We start from the raw sequence: 13,831 nt of genomic DNA on the forward strand, positions 1-13,831 counted from the left end.
CCACGTGACCGATGACATCATCATTAACATATTTTGTTCCCCATGGAGAGTTCTTTACAATGAGCCATGTCTCAATTTTTTCTATTCAGCACTTTCGGAGATATGGAGGTGCTAAGTTTTTCGGTTTTTCCAAGATGGCGGCCGACCACGTGACTGATGACGTCATCATTAACATATTTTATTCCCCATGGAGAGTTCTTCACCATGAGCCATGTCTCAATTTTTTCTGTTCAGCACTTTTGGAGATATAGTGGTGCAAATTTTTGCCGTTTTTCCAAGATGGCGGCCGACCACGTGACATATGACGTCATCATTAACATATTTTATTCCCCATGGAGAGTTCTTTACAATGAGCCATGTCTCAATTTTTTCTGTTCAGTACTTTCGGAGATATAGAGGTGCAAATTTATTCGGTTTTTCCAAGATGGCGGCCGAACCACGTCACCGATGACGTCATCATTAACATATTTTATTCCCCATGGAGAGTTCTTTGCAATGAGCCATGTCTCAATTTTTTCTATTCAGCACTTTCGGAGATATGGAGGTGCAAAGTTTTTGGGGTTTTCCAAGATGGCGGCCGAACCACGTGACCGATGACGTCATCACTAACATTTTATTCCCCATGGAGAGTTCTTTACAATGAGCCATGTCTCAATTTTTTCTGTTCAGCACTTTTGGAGATATAGTGGTGCAAAGTTTTGCCATTTTCCAAGATGGCGGCCGAAGCACGTGACTGATGACGTCATCATTAACATATTGTATTCTCCATGGAGAGTTCTTCACAATGAGCCATGTCTGAATTTTTTCTGTTCAGCACTGAGATATCGAGGTGCAAAATTTTTCGGTTTTTCCAAGATGGCGGCCGAACCACGTGACCGATGACGTCATCATTTGGGCACAGTATATTAGAGCGCAAGACAAATACGTGTGCAAAGTTTGGTGATTCTACGTGCAACGGTGTAGACGTAGTGCTGCAAACAGACAAACAGACAAACAGACAAACAGACAAATGAAAAATCGGTCAGACACCGAGGACTTGCCGGAATGTACTTTTTTATCGGCCATTTAGGACAAATATGGCGGCCGAACCACGTGACCGATGACGTCATCATTAACATATTTTATTCCCCATGGAGAGTTCTTTACAATGAGCCATACCTCAATTTTTTCTATTCAGGACTTTTGGAGATGTGGAGGTGCAGAGTTTTTCGGTTTTTCCAAGATGGCGGCCGAACCACGTGACCGATGACATCATCATTAACATATTTTGTTCCCCATGGAGAGTTCTTTACAATGAGCCATGTCTCAATTTTTTCTATTCAGCACTTTCGGAGATATGGAGGTGCTAAGTTTTTCGGTTTTTCCGAGATGGCGGCCGACCACGTGACTGATGACGTCATCATTAACATATTTTATTCCCCATGGAGAGTTCTTTACAATGAGCCATGTCTCAATTTTTTCTGTTCAGCACTTTTGGAGATATAGTGGTGCAAATTTTTGCCGTTTTTCCAAGATGGCGGCCGACCACGTGACATATGACGTCATCATTAACATATTTTATTCCCCATGGAGAGTTCTTTACAATGAGCCATGTCTCAATTTTTTCTGTTCAGCACTTTTGGAGATATAGTGGCGCAACGTTTTGCCGTTTTTCCAAGATGGCGCCCGAACCACGTGACTGATGACGTCATCATTTACATATTTTATTCCCCATGGAGAGTTCTTTACAATGAGCCATGTCTCAATTTTTTCTGTTCAGCACTTTTGGAGATATAGTGGTGCAAAGTTTTGCCGTTTTTCCAAGATGGCGGCCGACCACGTGACATATGACGTCATCATTAACATATTTTATTCCCCATGGAGAGTTCTTTACAATGAGCCATGTCTCAATTTTTTCTGTTCAGTACTTTCGGAGATATAGAGGTGCAAATTTATTCGGTTTTTCCAAGATGGCGGCCGAACCACGTCACTGATGACGTCATCATTGAGGCACAGTATATTAGAGGGCAAGACCATTATGTGTGCAAAGTTTGGCGATTCTCCGTGCAACGGTGTAGACGCAGTGCTGCAAACAGACAAACAGACAGACAAACAGACAGACAAACAGACAGACAGACAAACAAACGAACAGATCAACATACTTGCCGGAAAATTTTTCCGGCAAGTAACGAACAGATCAACATACTTGCCGGAATCTTTTCCGGCAAGTAACAAACGAACAGATCAACATACTTGCCGGAAAATTTTTCCGGCAAGTAATGAAAAATCGGTCAGAGACCGAGGACTTGCCGGAATGTACTTTTTTATCGGCCATTTAGAACAAATATGGCGGCCGAACTATGTGATACATGACGTCATCATTAACATATTTTATTCCCCATGGAGAGTTCTTTACAATGAGCCATACCTCAATTTTTTCTGTTCAGGACTTTTGGAGATGTGGAGGTGCAGAGTTTTTCGGTTTTTCCAAGATGGCGGCCGACCACGTGACTGATGACGTCATCATTAACATATTTTATTCCCCATGGAGAGTTCTTTACAATGAGCCATGTCTCAATTTTTTCTGTTCAGCACTTTTGGAGTTATAGTGGTGAAAATTTTTGCCGTTTTTCCAAGATGGCGGCCGACCACGTGACATATGACGTCATCATTAACATATTTTATTCCCCATGGAGAGTTCTTTACAATGAGCCATGTCTCAATTTTTTCTGTTCAGTACTTTCGGAGATATAGAGGTGCAAAGTTTTTCGGTTTTTCCAAGATGGCGGCCGAACCACGTCACCGATGACGTCATCAATTGGGCACAGTCTATTCCAGGGCAAGACCAATATGTGTGCAAAGTTTGGCGATTCTACGTGCAACGGTGTAGACGCAGTGCTGCAAACAGACAGACAGACAGACAGACAGACAGACAGACAGACAAACAGACAGACAAACGAACAGATCAACATACTTGCCGGAAAATTTTTTCCGGCAAGTAATGAAAAATCGGTCAGAGACCGAGGACTTGCCGGAATTTACTTTTTTATCGTCCATTTCGGACAAATATGGCGGCCGAACCACGTGACCGATGATGTCATCATTAACATATTTTATTCCCCATGGAGAGTTCTTTAGAATGAGCCATGTCTCAATTTTTTCTATTCAGCACTTTCGGAGGTATGGAGGTGCTAGTTTTGCCATTTTCCAAGATGGCGGCTGAACCACGTGACTGATGACGTCATCATTAACATATTTTATTCCCCATGGAGAGTTCTTTCCAATGAGCCATGTCGCAATTCTTTCTATTCAGCACTTTTGGAGATATGGAGGTGCAAATATTTTCGGTTTTTCCAAGATGGCGGCCGATCCACGTGACTGATGACGTCATCATTAACATATTTCATTCCACATGGAGAGTTCTTTACATTGAGCCATGTCGCAATTTTTTTCTGTTCAGAACTTTTGGAGATAGATGATGCAAAGTTTTTCGGTTTTTCCAAGATGGCGGCCGAACCACGTGACGTATGACGTCATCATTAACATATTTTATTCCACATGGAGAGTTCTTTACAATGAGCCATGTCTCAATTTTTTCTATTCAGCACTTTCGGAGATATGGAGGTGCAAAAAAAATATTCTGCACCATTGGGAGATGGGGCCAAAAACGATGCACAGCAGGATATCTCAAAAAGTTGTGGACAGTTTCGGACGAAACTTGGTGGACAGGTTGGGTGTGACAAGGCAGAATCGATGTGATTTTGGTGAAGATGTGGACATGGATTCGGCTACAAGAATTATTTAATTTCCTCAGTGATTCTTCACCATTGAGAGATCAAACCAAAAGCGATATATAACATGATATTTAAAAAATTATGGATGAGTTATGACTAAACTAGGTGGATGAGTTGGTTCGGTGACAGGAACAAGCCGATTCGATTTTGGTTCAGGTCCGAATCCAGATCTGGTCTATCAGTGCATACAAACATAAACTGCTTAGCCTGGCGGGGGCGTTGTTCCAAGTGCCGTTCTCGTTCATCATATTTTGGATAACGCAGCCTCGGGCTCTGGCATTATACATGGAAAAGCAAATCGATTACACCCCGCCCCGGACGAGGCAAAACGCTGGTGCACGTGACCGTGACGCCGGAAATGACGTTGCTGACACAGTGACACCACCCAGTCGTAGCTATGGTGACGCCGGAAAGGACGTTACTGAGACACTCGGTCTTAACCCTGGTGGAGCTCCGTACTAAAGCACGCGAGGAAATTGTGAGACTGAGATTTTATATACACATTCACCTTAGAAAAGCTTTTTTTATACACATTCACTTCATTCAGAAGTTCAAAAAGATGCGATTACAAATCTCCCCTCACCCTCCCCACAACCCCACAACCCCTCCACCCTCTCCCCCCCTCCCCCACACTCCGCTTGGTCACTTGCATAATATTTAGCCATATTTACCCATATTTACTGGCATAACATTCACTCATAATTCATATTTACCCATAAATTATATTCACCCATAAATCATATTTACCCCTGCTATCGAAGGTGGGTGAAGGATGTGTTATGTGTCTGTGTCTGTGTTACCCATGTCTGTTTGTCTGTTTGTCTGTGAACAAGATATCTCAAAAAGTTGTGGGCGGATTTGGACGGAATCTGTCGGAGAGGTAGCATATGTCATATATGACAAGGACGAAATGATTCGATTTTGGTGAAGATCCGGACCCGGCTGCTATCATTTTTTAAGTGATTCTTCACCATTGGGAGATAGGGCCAAAAACGATACATAGCGGGATATCTCAAAATGTTGTGGACAGATTTGGGCGAAACTTGGTGGACTGGTTGGGTGTCTGACAAGAAAGAAGTGATTCAATTTTGATGACGTTTCGAATCCGGATCCGGATCAGATAATTTTAAAGTGATTTTTCACCATTGAGTTGTCGGGCTAAAATCGATATATAACACGATATCTCATTGCCCGCCGATGTCACTCTCCGAAGTATTATTTGTGCACATTTACCTCAGAAGTGCATTTGTACACAATGCACGCGGTGCAGCATCAGCGGACGCCAAAGGATATGTTGTCTATCATATCCCGCTGTTGTCTATGATATGATATGTTGTCTATGATATGTTGTCTATGATATGATATCCCGATATGATCAGATATGATATCCCAATACAGTGTCTATGAGCTGCACGGCGGTATTGCCGGGCGCCGAAGGCCGAAGGTGCCCCGGCAATGCCGCGCTGGAGGATATTTATTTATTTGAAGTGGGGGCGATGTACTTTGAATGTGTCTATGCTTGTATGTTATATTTTTAGTTCCCCTGTCGTATAAATATACCTATGAAATAGCTAATTGATATCTCAAAAGTTACATCTGCGATTTGCAAATAAATACAGTTGTGTAAATAATATTCAAGTGGTTGGAACTGCTCGAATGATTAGTTCAATTGTTTCAATGTTGATCTTAATGGAAAATATTGTTTTTTGGTGATGAGAATATTCACTTTTTCTTTGCAGGTGCAGTTTTGTACTTGTTTGCCGAACAGTTGTTTGCCGAACGCTTGACATCACCTGCTGACTTTGGTGAGAGTTTTTAGATCTGCTGTGGTGATAGTCAGCAGAGCTTTTCCGATACTCATTCGTCCGGCATCGTCTGTCATCTGTCTGCCGGTGTCTTATCAACTTTTTTCAAAGTGTATCTTCTCAAAGAGCTCATTGTGGATTCTTTCAATACTTGTTACACTGATTGTATGGGCTCCTCCCCTCAAAGTAGTAGATAATTTTTGGAATTTGTCTGTTTTTGAATTTTCTGAAACTTCAAATTGGACTTTATCATTGGAATTTCAAACTATCATTTCTCGAAAATCATCTTTTCTAATCATGCATGTAGCAGGTTTAGGACCTTACTAGGTACCCAAGCAGTATGGGTGCTGTTGAATCATCCAAAGGGACAGAACGTGGTACGAATGCTACACATTCGTACAGATCCAAAGGGCCAATTTTAGGGCGGTTTATATGATCTAAAATGACAGTTTTGGGGGCGAAGTTACCATTACTTCTGCAGGCTTCATTATTAGGTATAACATGTTTGTGGTATAGGGCAATGAAAGAAATCATATCTGATTTTCCTATAAACCGGATACAGCAGACTAACTGGAGGGCCGTGTGTTCAAACCCAGGCCCGGCATGAAGCAAGTTTTGTTTTTCATCCTGGTTGAAAAATTGAGGTTTTCACTACTGAACCATGTTTACTGAATTCTGAATTCACAATTGTGTCACCCGATGCAAGGGCGTTAGATGACGGGTAGAATTGCCTTCGTCCAAACGTCGTAAAATAAATACCAATTCAGAAATTAATATAAACTTACAAATATTCTTATTTGTGTTTTTTTTCTCTTTTCAGGTGCTGTTCCTGGTATCATTCTTCATATCGTTATCACGCGTGGTCCTGCCATTATCAAACTCCATCGCACCTCATCAAAAAGAGAAAAGTCACCAAAATCCATAGCAAATTTCACATCATCTTTGTCCTAAACAAAAGGTTTAAAGAAAAACGAAAAGTTACGAAAAAAACCGACTTTAAATAAAGTCTGATTTTGTTGATTTACTGCACAAATTACATTTTAAGCACACATCGATATAAATATCTTCCAATTTTTTTGTAAATTCGGAAGTTTATCATGGGTAAACCAAAAGGCAAAAGCACTGCTCAAAGAAGAGAAGAGTCTAAGTTAAGAATGAGAAAATCGCGTGAGAATGAAACACCAGAGAAGAGAAAACTGAGGCAGAACACAGATCAAGAGAAACATACAGAATCAAGGGGAAATGAAACAACAGAGAAGAGAGTTAAAAGACAGAGAACAGTGAAAAGTTCAATGCAACACATTCGTGAGAATGAAACACCAGAGAAGAGAAAACTGAGGCAGAACACAGATCAAGAGAAACATACAGAATCAAGGGAAAACGAAACAACAGAAAAGACAAAACTGAGGCAGAACACAGATCAAGAGAAACATACAGAATCAAGGGAAAATGAAACAACAGAGAAGAGAGTTAAAAGACAGAGAACAGTGAAAAGTTCAATGCAACACATTCGTGAGGTTGAAACACCAGAGAAGAGAAAACTGAGGCAGAACACAGATCAAGAGAAACATACAGAATCAAGGGAAAACGAAACAACAGAGAAGAGAGTTAAAAGACAGAGAATAGTGAAAAGTTCAATGCAACACATTCGTGAGAATGAAACACCAGAGAAGAGAAAACTGAGGCAGAACACAGATCAAGAGAAACATACAGAATCAAGGGAAAACGAAACAACAGAAAAGACAAAACTGAGGCAGAACACAGATCAAGAGAAACATACAGAATCAAGGGAAAATGAAACAACAGAGAAGAGAGTTAAAAGACAGAGAACAGTGAAAAGTTCAATGCAACACATTCGTGAGAATGAAACACCAGAGAAGAGAAAACTGAGACAGGAAAATGTGAAAAAATCAATGAGAATCATTAGAGAAGTGAAGATTAACATAATCCCAGAAAATGAAACAGTGATTTCAGAGTTTTTGAAAAATGTTAAGGATTCTGCAAATTATATATGTTGTTCATGTCACCGTTTAATGTACAGAATGACAGTTATACACTTGAATGAAGATAGATACAAGAAGTGTTCCAGCAGTTTGTTCAATGATGTACTTTCATATAGATTAAAGTCGCATGATGGCCAAGAGTGGATATGTAGAACATGTGATTTGACTCTGAAGACAGGAAAAATGCCTGCACAATCAAAGGCTAATAACTTGTCGCTACAACAACAGCCACGTGAACTGAAAGACCTAAATGCGCTGGAACTAAGATTGATATCGCAAAGAATCCCATTCATGAAAATGGTTGGTTTACCAAGAGGAAAACAACATGGTATACATGGTCCTGCAGTTAACGTGCCATCAAAATTAGATGCTGTTTGTAAACTGTTCCCACGATTGCCATCTGAATCACAGATAGTGCCCATGAAGTTGAAACGGAGTCTGAAACATTCCTCTCATTATATGTATGATTATGTACATGCTGATAGAGTTTTGAATGCTTTGCGCAGGTTAAAGTTAGACAACCCTCATTACACAAATATTGAAATCAATGAAAACTGGGCCTGTGATGCTGCACATGATGACGTTGAGCTTTGGCAAGCAATTAGCTGTGATGATCCTAGCTTGAAGAAACGAAAACAAAGTTCGTGTGAAACACAATCAACACCTGGCTCTACTGACCATAGTTCAGAAAGTGTAGCACAGGGCTGTTCAGAAGAAAAACAACCAACATTTGTGATTGATGTATCAATGTCAGATCTGCCACAACATTGTCAGACAGACTATGCAAAGTTGAATGTCTTAGCTAGGAAAAACAGGATGAATATTGTTGACGTTCCACGTGATGGCAATTGTATGTTCTATTCTGTTTGTTACCACCTTGACAGGCTAGGAGTGACTACATGTAACCCAGTTTTGTTGCGTGAACAAGTTGCTGATTTCATGACCACAAATGCTGAGAATTATCGTGACTTTATATCAGCCAGGATAGCAACAGAAAATTTGTCTAATGCTGATACTGAGCAACCAACGGAACATGATAGAGCTATCAGGGAAATACTGGATATCGAAACACAAAGAGAGTTGCAATGGATAAGGTACATTGATGAAGTTCAATATGGAAATCAATGGGGAGACCACGTAACACTACAGGCACTGGCAGATATGTTTTCATTCACTGTTTATGTTCATGCAACGTCAAGCTCTACCATGCACACTGTATGTTCCAGATATCACAGTGATAAGGAATTTCATCTTGGATTGATTGGTCAATCTCACTATGTTGTGTTTGAGCCATACTCTGTATGCGATGGTACAAGTGTATCCTTGTCAAATGACGAAGTGCTTGAAAAACATGTTAATATGTCTGACACGAGTAGAGTGGCATCATCTTTGGAGACTGAAACGTGTGATGGAAAGACAACTGTGACTAAGGAAAACACAGAAAGTGATGACTCTGATGAGGAACTAGTTGCTGAAGATGAGCATGCTTTTGAAGAAGCTTCTAAAGTTTGCGGCTTGCCATATGAAACCAGCATGATGAATGAAAATCCAGAATTAGTAAACAAATTGATAAGTGTTGCACCAGGAGATAACGAGAAGCCAATGCCACTTCTGAGTGATCCTAATTTTGAGGAATTGTCACATCCAGATAAATATCCAGATGGATCAAATGCACTGACAACTGATCGACCAATTCATTTAACTCCACGAAAATACTTCAACCAAAGACTACTTGATGTAGATGGACGATTTGCGAAATCAATTGAATATCTCCTTAGTGCACAATATGCTACTGAAAGCAAACAAGTTCAGAGTGATATCAATCACTTCATGTTTCGTAGAGCTAGTGGCAAACACTTTCGTGGCAAAAGACTCACAGCTGGTATGGCGAAAAGTGTTGAACACATGAGTAGACTTATACAATCTGACCATGCATATAGAATCCTGAAGAATGTTAGAGGGACACAGGCCTACTTTCAAACTGTATTTTATGATGTACTCGCCATGGTTCGACAAGTAGGTAATCCTACATGGTTTTTCACAGTATCTGCTGCCGACATGCAATGGCCTGATGTAATTCAACCAATAGCTCGACAGTATGGTACAATACTGAGTGACGATGATGTGAAAATTATGTCATTTGCAGATAGATCAATGTGGTTGAGATCAAACCCTGTCACTGCTGCACGCCAGTTTCAATACAGATTAGAGCTTTTGTTCAGAGATGTACTGAAATCGAATGCTCATCCACTAGGTGAGATTGTTGACTATGTGATCCGTATAGAATTTCAAGCTCGTGGATCTCCTCATGCTCACACATTACTTTGGGTAAAAAATGCACCAAAATTAGATGTTGCATCTGATGAAGCTGTTGCATCTTTCATGGACAAACATGTATCTTGTGCTCTGCCAGATGATGATCCTGTGCTACACACATTAGTTGAAAGGTTGCAAGTCCATAGTCACTCGTCTTACTGTAGAAAAAAGGGTTGTTGTCGATTCAAATACCCAAAACCACCGAGTTCAAGAACTATCATTGCCAGAGAACCAGATGAACAAAATTCAAAACTGGTCAAGGAAAGTGCCAAGTGTGTTCTCAGCAAAGTGAAAGAGGTATTGTCCGATGAAAGTACCCCAAAGAATGTTAGTATGACAAAACTGTTGGATATGGCGAATGTACCAGAAGAACTTTATGCAAATGCGTTGCCAGTTTCTGAGAAAGGCAAACATATACTGCTGAGGAGAAACCCTTCTGAAGTTAATGTTAATCCATACAATCCTACTGTATTGAAAGCATGGCAAGCAAACATTGATATCCAGTTCATTGTTGATGCATATGCATGTGTTATGTATGTAGCTGCTTACATGACCAAGAATGAAAAAGGTGTAGGAGAGCTATTGAAACAAGTGTGCAAAGAATACAAAGATCAGGACATCAAAACAATGTTGAGACGTGTGGGATCAGTATTCTTGAACCATCGTGAAGTAAGTGCACAAGAAGCTGTGTATCGAATTTTGTCAATGCCAATGAAGAAATTCAGTAGACAGGTGTTGTTTGTCAATACTGATGCAAAAACAGAACGATCAGCTGTGCTGAAACCACAAAAAGAGCTTGATGATCTGGATGATGGAGATGAGGATATATTCCAAAGTAACATCATCATAAGATATGCTTCAAGGCCTAACATATTGGAAAACCTGTGCCTTGCTGATTTTGCTGCCAATTATACGGTTAGTCATTGTGACAGAGGTGAAGAGATAGATGACAGTGTTCCTGTGGTATTAGAAATGGATCAAGAACAGGCAGGATTAGCTGACAGAGATAGACTCCCGAAGTACATCAAGTTGAAAGATGGCAAAGGAACAATGCATAAACGTCGATGTGAAGCAGTAATTCGATTTAGAAAGTTTAGTTTTGAAAAAGACTCCAGTAACTTCTATCGAGCAAAACTGATGCTATATTTACCATGGAGAAATGAGGATGTTGATCTGACTGCAGGCTTTCCTGATTATGCTTCTCATTATTTTGCCGTTGCCGATGCCATATGTGAAAATGAGGCAAAATTCACACAAAATTTGGAACTAATCGATCAAGCTATGCATGATCATGCAGAATATGGACCACCGGAACACGCATGGGCAAACATTGCACCCGGTGCTGAGCATAACAATTTGCAAGATATAAATGAAGACATTGATGTGGAGAGGGATATTGACCAGGAAGATCTTGATGCAAATGCCAACATGATTGAATCGCCAAAATGTATCCAGACATCAGAACTTGTAGCACGTTATCAAGCTGAAGCTGACCGAGAGCTTATGTCACCCTCAGAATATCGAAAAATGATTCGTAGACTCAATGTGAAACAGTCAGAGATCGTTTTTTATCACAGACAGTGGTGCAAAGCTGCCGTAATAGCAATGAAACAGGGTAAAACTGTAAAACCATACAGACTTTTCTTGAGTGGTCCTGGTGGTGTTGGAAAAAGTCATGTGATAAAACTGATACATTCAGACACTAGAAAGTTGTTAGCACCGTCAGGTGGGATAAAACCAACAGATGTCACGGTGTTGTTGACTGCTCCTACAGGAGTTGCTGCATTTAATATTGGAGGAATGACCGTTCACTCAGCGCTGCTTCTCCGAACAACTAAGTATGGGAAAGAAGGTGACCATCTGTCATTTGAGAAACTGAATTCTCTACGATCCAAGCTGGAACATCTGCACTTGGTTATCATTGATGAAATTTCCATGGTTGGATCAGATATGTTGTTGAACATCCACAAGCGTCTAGAGGAAATTAAAGGAGTTACTGGAGATTCAATATATTTTGGTAATGTGTGTATTCTTGCAGTTGGAGATTTGTATCAACTTCCTCCAGTGAGACAGTCACAAATATATCAACCTGTACGTGATCCAGTCGAAAGGTTGAATGGTTGTCTCTGGAAAGAAGAGTTCAAAATACATGAGTTGGATGAAGTTATGCGTCAGAAAGATGACTGTGCATTTGCAGAATTGCTTTGCCGTGTTAGAGTTGGGAAATGTACAAATAGAGATCTGGATGTATTGAAATCTAGAGAAATCAGTTTAGATGATCCAAATTACCCACACGATGTACTCCACGTATTTGCATTCAACTGTGATGTTGATGACAGGAATATGGCAAAATTGGAGAAACTTGCACCAAGTCCTAAACAGCGTATTTACATTCATGCATCAGATGACAAAACGGACAGCACAGGACAACTAAATTTGGAAAGAATACCAACTTCACAGAAACGTTCTGAAACTGCTGGTCTTCATACGACTCTCATTTTGGCAATTGGTGCACGAGTGATGCTCACATATAATGTGGATACTGGAGATGGACTTGTTAATGGTGTAATTGGAACTGTTGAAAGTATCATAGAAAATACAAACAAAGGAGTTGCTATAGTTCTGGTGAAATTTGACAACGAAAATGTAGGTACAAGTGCTATTTCTGGAAGTCAGTGGAAAGACCGATATCCCAATGCAGTTCCAATCAAAAGACACGAAGGGAAATTTGAAAAAGGAAACAGGAAGGCAGCGCAAATCTCCAGAAGACAATTCCCGCTTACACTGGCTTGGGCAGTAACAATTCATAAGTGTCAGGGTCTCACAGTGGATGAAATTGTTGTCAGCATGAAGGGTGCAAAACGATTTGGAAAAGGACAAGCATATGTGGCATTCAGTCGAGTGAAGACTCTGCTTGGTTTGCATATACTTGACTTTGATTCAGCTGGAATAAAAGCTAATGATAAATTGGAACATGAAATTAATGAAATGCGTGTTAATACATTGTCAATGGAAGAGTTAAATCTTTTGACCTTGCACAAACCTGACTGGATAACAGTGGGTCACTTAAATATCCATTATTTCCTAGAGAAATTAGCAGACCTGATGAGTCATAGAGAAAATCAAATTTTAGCTGAAACAGATGTTATGTGTTTCACTGAAACCTATCTGACAGATGATCATAATGTTGATGAATTTGCTGAGAAATATGGATATACAGTTTTCAGACAAAATATTCCAAGCATGCATGATCATGGTAATTTGCACGGAGTGATGATATGTGCACTGACTGATCTGCAACCTAAAGAACTAGAACTGATATCTGTGAAAGGATTGGAGTCAAAAGCGATAGTTTTAGAAACGCAGAAATCACGTTTTGTTGTTGCTGTAGTTTATAGGAAACCATCATTCCCAATGAAAACCTTCTTGCTACAACTAAGTAGTCTTCTTGATTTGATGCCGTTACATGTGCCAACAATCATACTTGGTGACTTCAATGATGATTTGACAAACCAAAGACAAACAGAGTTGACAAAGCTCATGCAACGCTATGGATTCAAACAATGTATTAACCAGGCAACAACAGATAGAGGTACAATGATAGATCACATATATTTCAATAAAAATGAACCGGAACAAGTTCACATGGACGTGCATGATACGTACTATTCTGATCATGACATGACTTTTGTCACCACAGAGTGTACATGAATGGTTCATGAGACATAATTGATGTCGTTGTAAGTTGTTATAGCAGATATTCTCCGCAAGCATGACATATATGACAGCATACTATGATTTCAAACAGTACATTACATATCTTAGCCCAGACAGAGCTACATTATCAAATATTTACCTGATTGTAATTAACATCAGTAATTAAATATTGATACATGTGAACTTCCTCCAGTGAGACAGTCACAAGTCTATCAAT

The sequence above is a fragment of the Myxine glutinosa genome, chromosome 1 (assembly GCF_964187855.1).
Source record: "Myxine glutinosa chromosome 1, kmMyxGlut1.1, whole genome shotgun sequence".
Lineage (NCBI taxonomy): Eukaryota > Metazoa > Chordata > Myxini > Myxiniformes > Myxinidae > Myxine > Myxine glutinosa.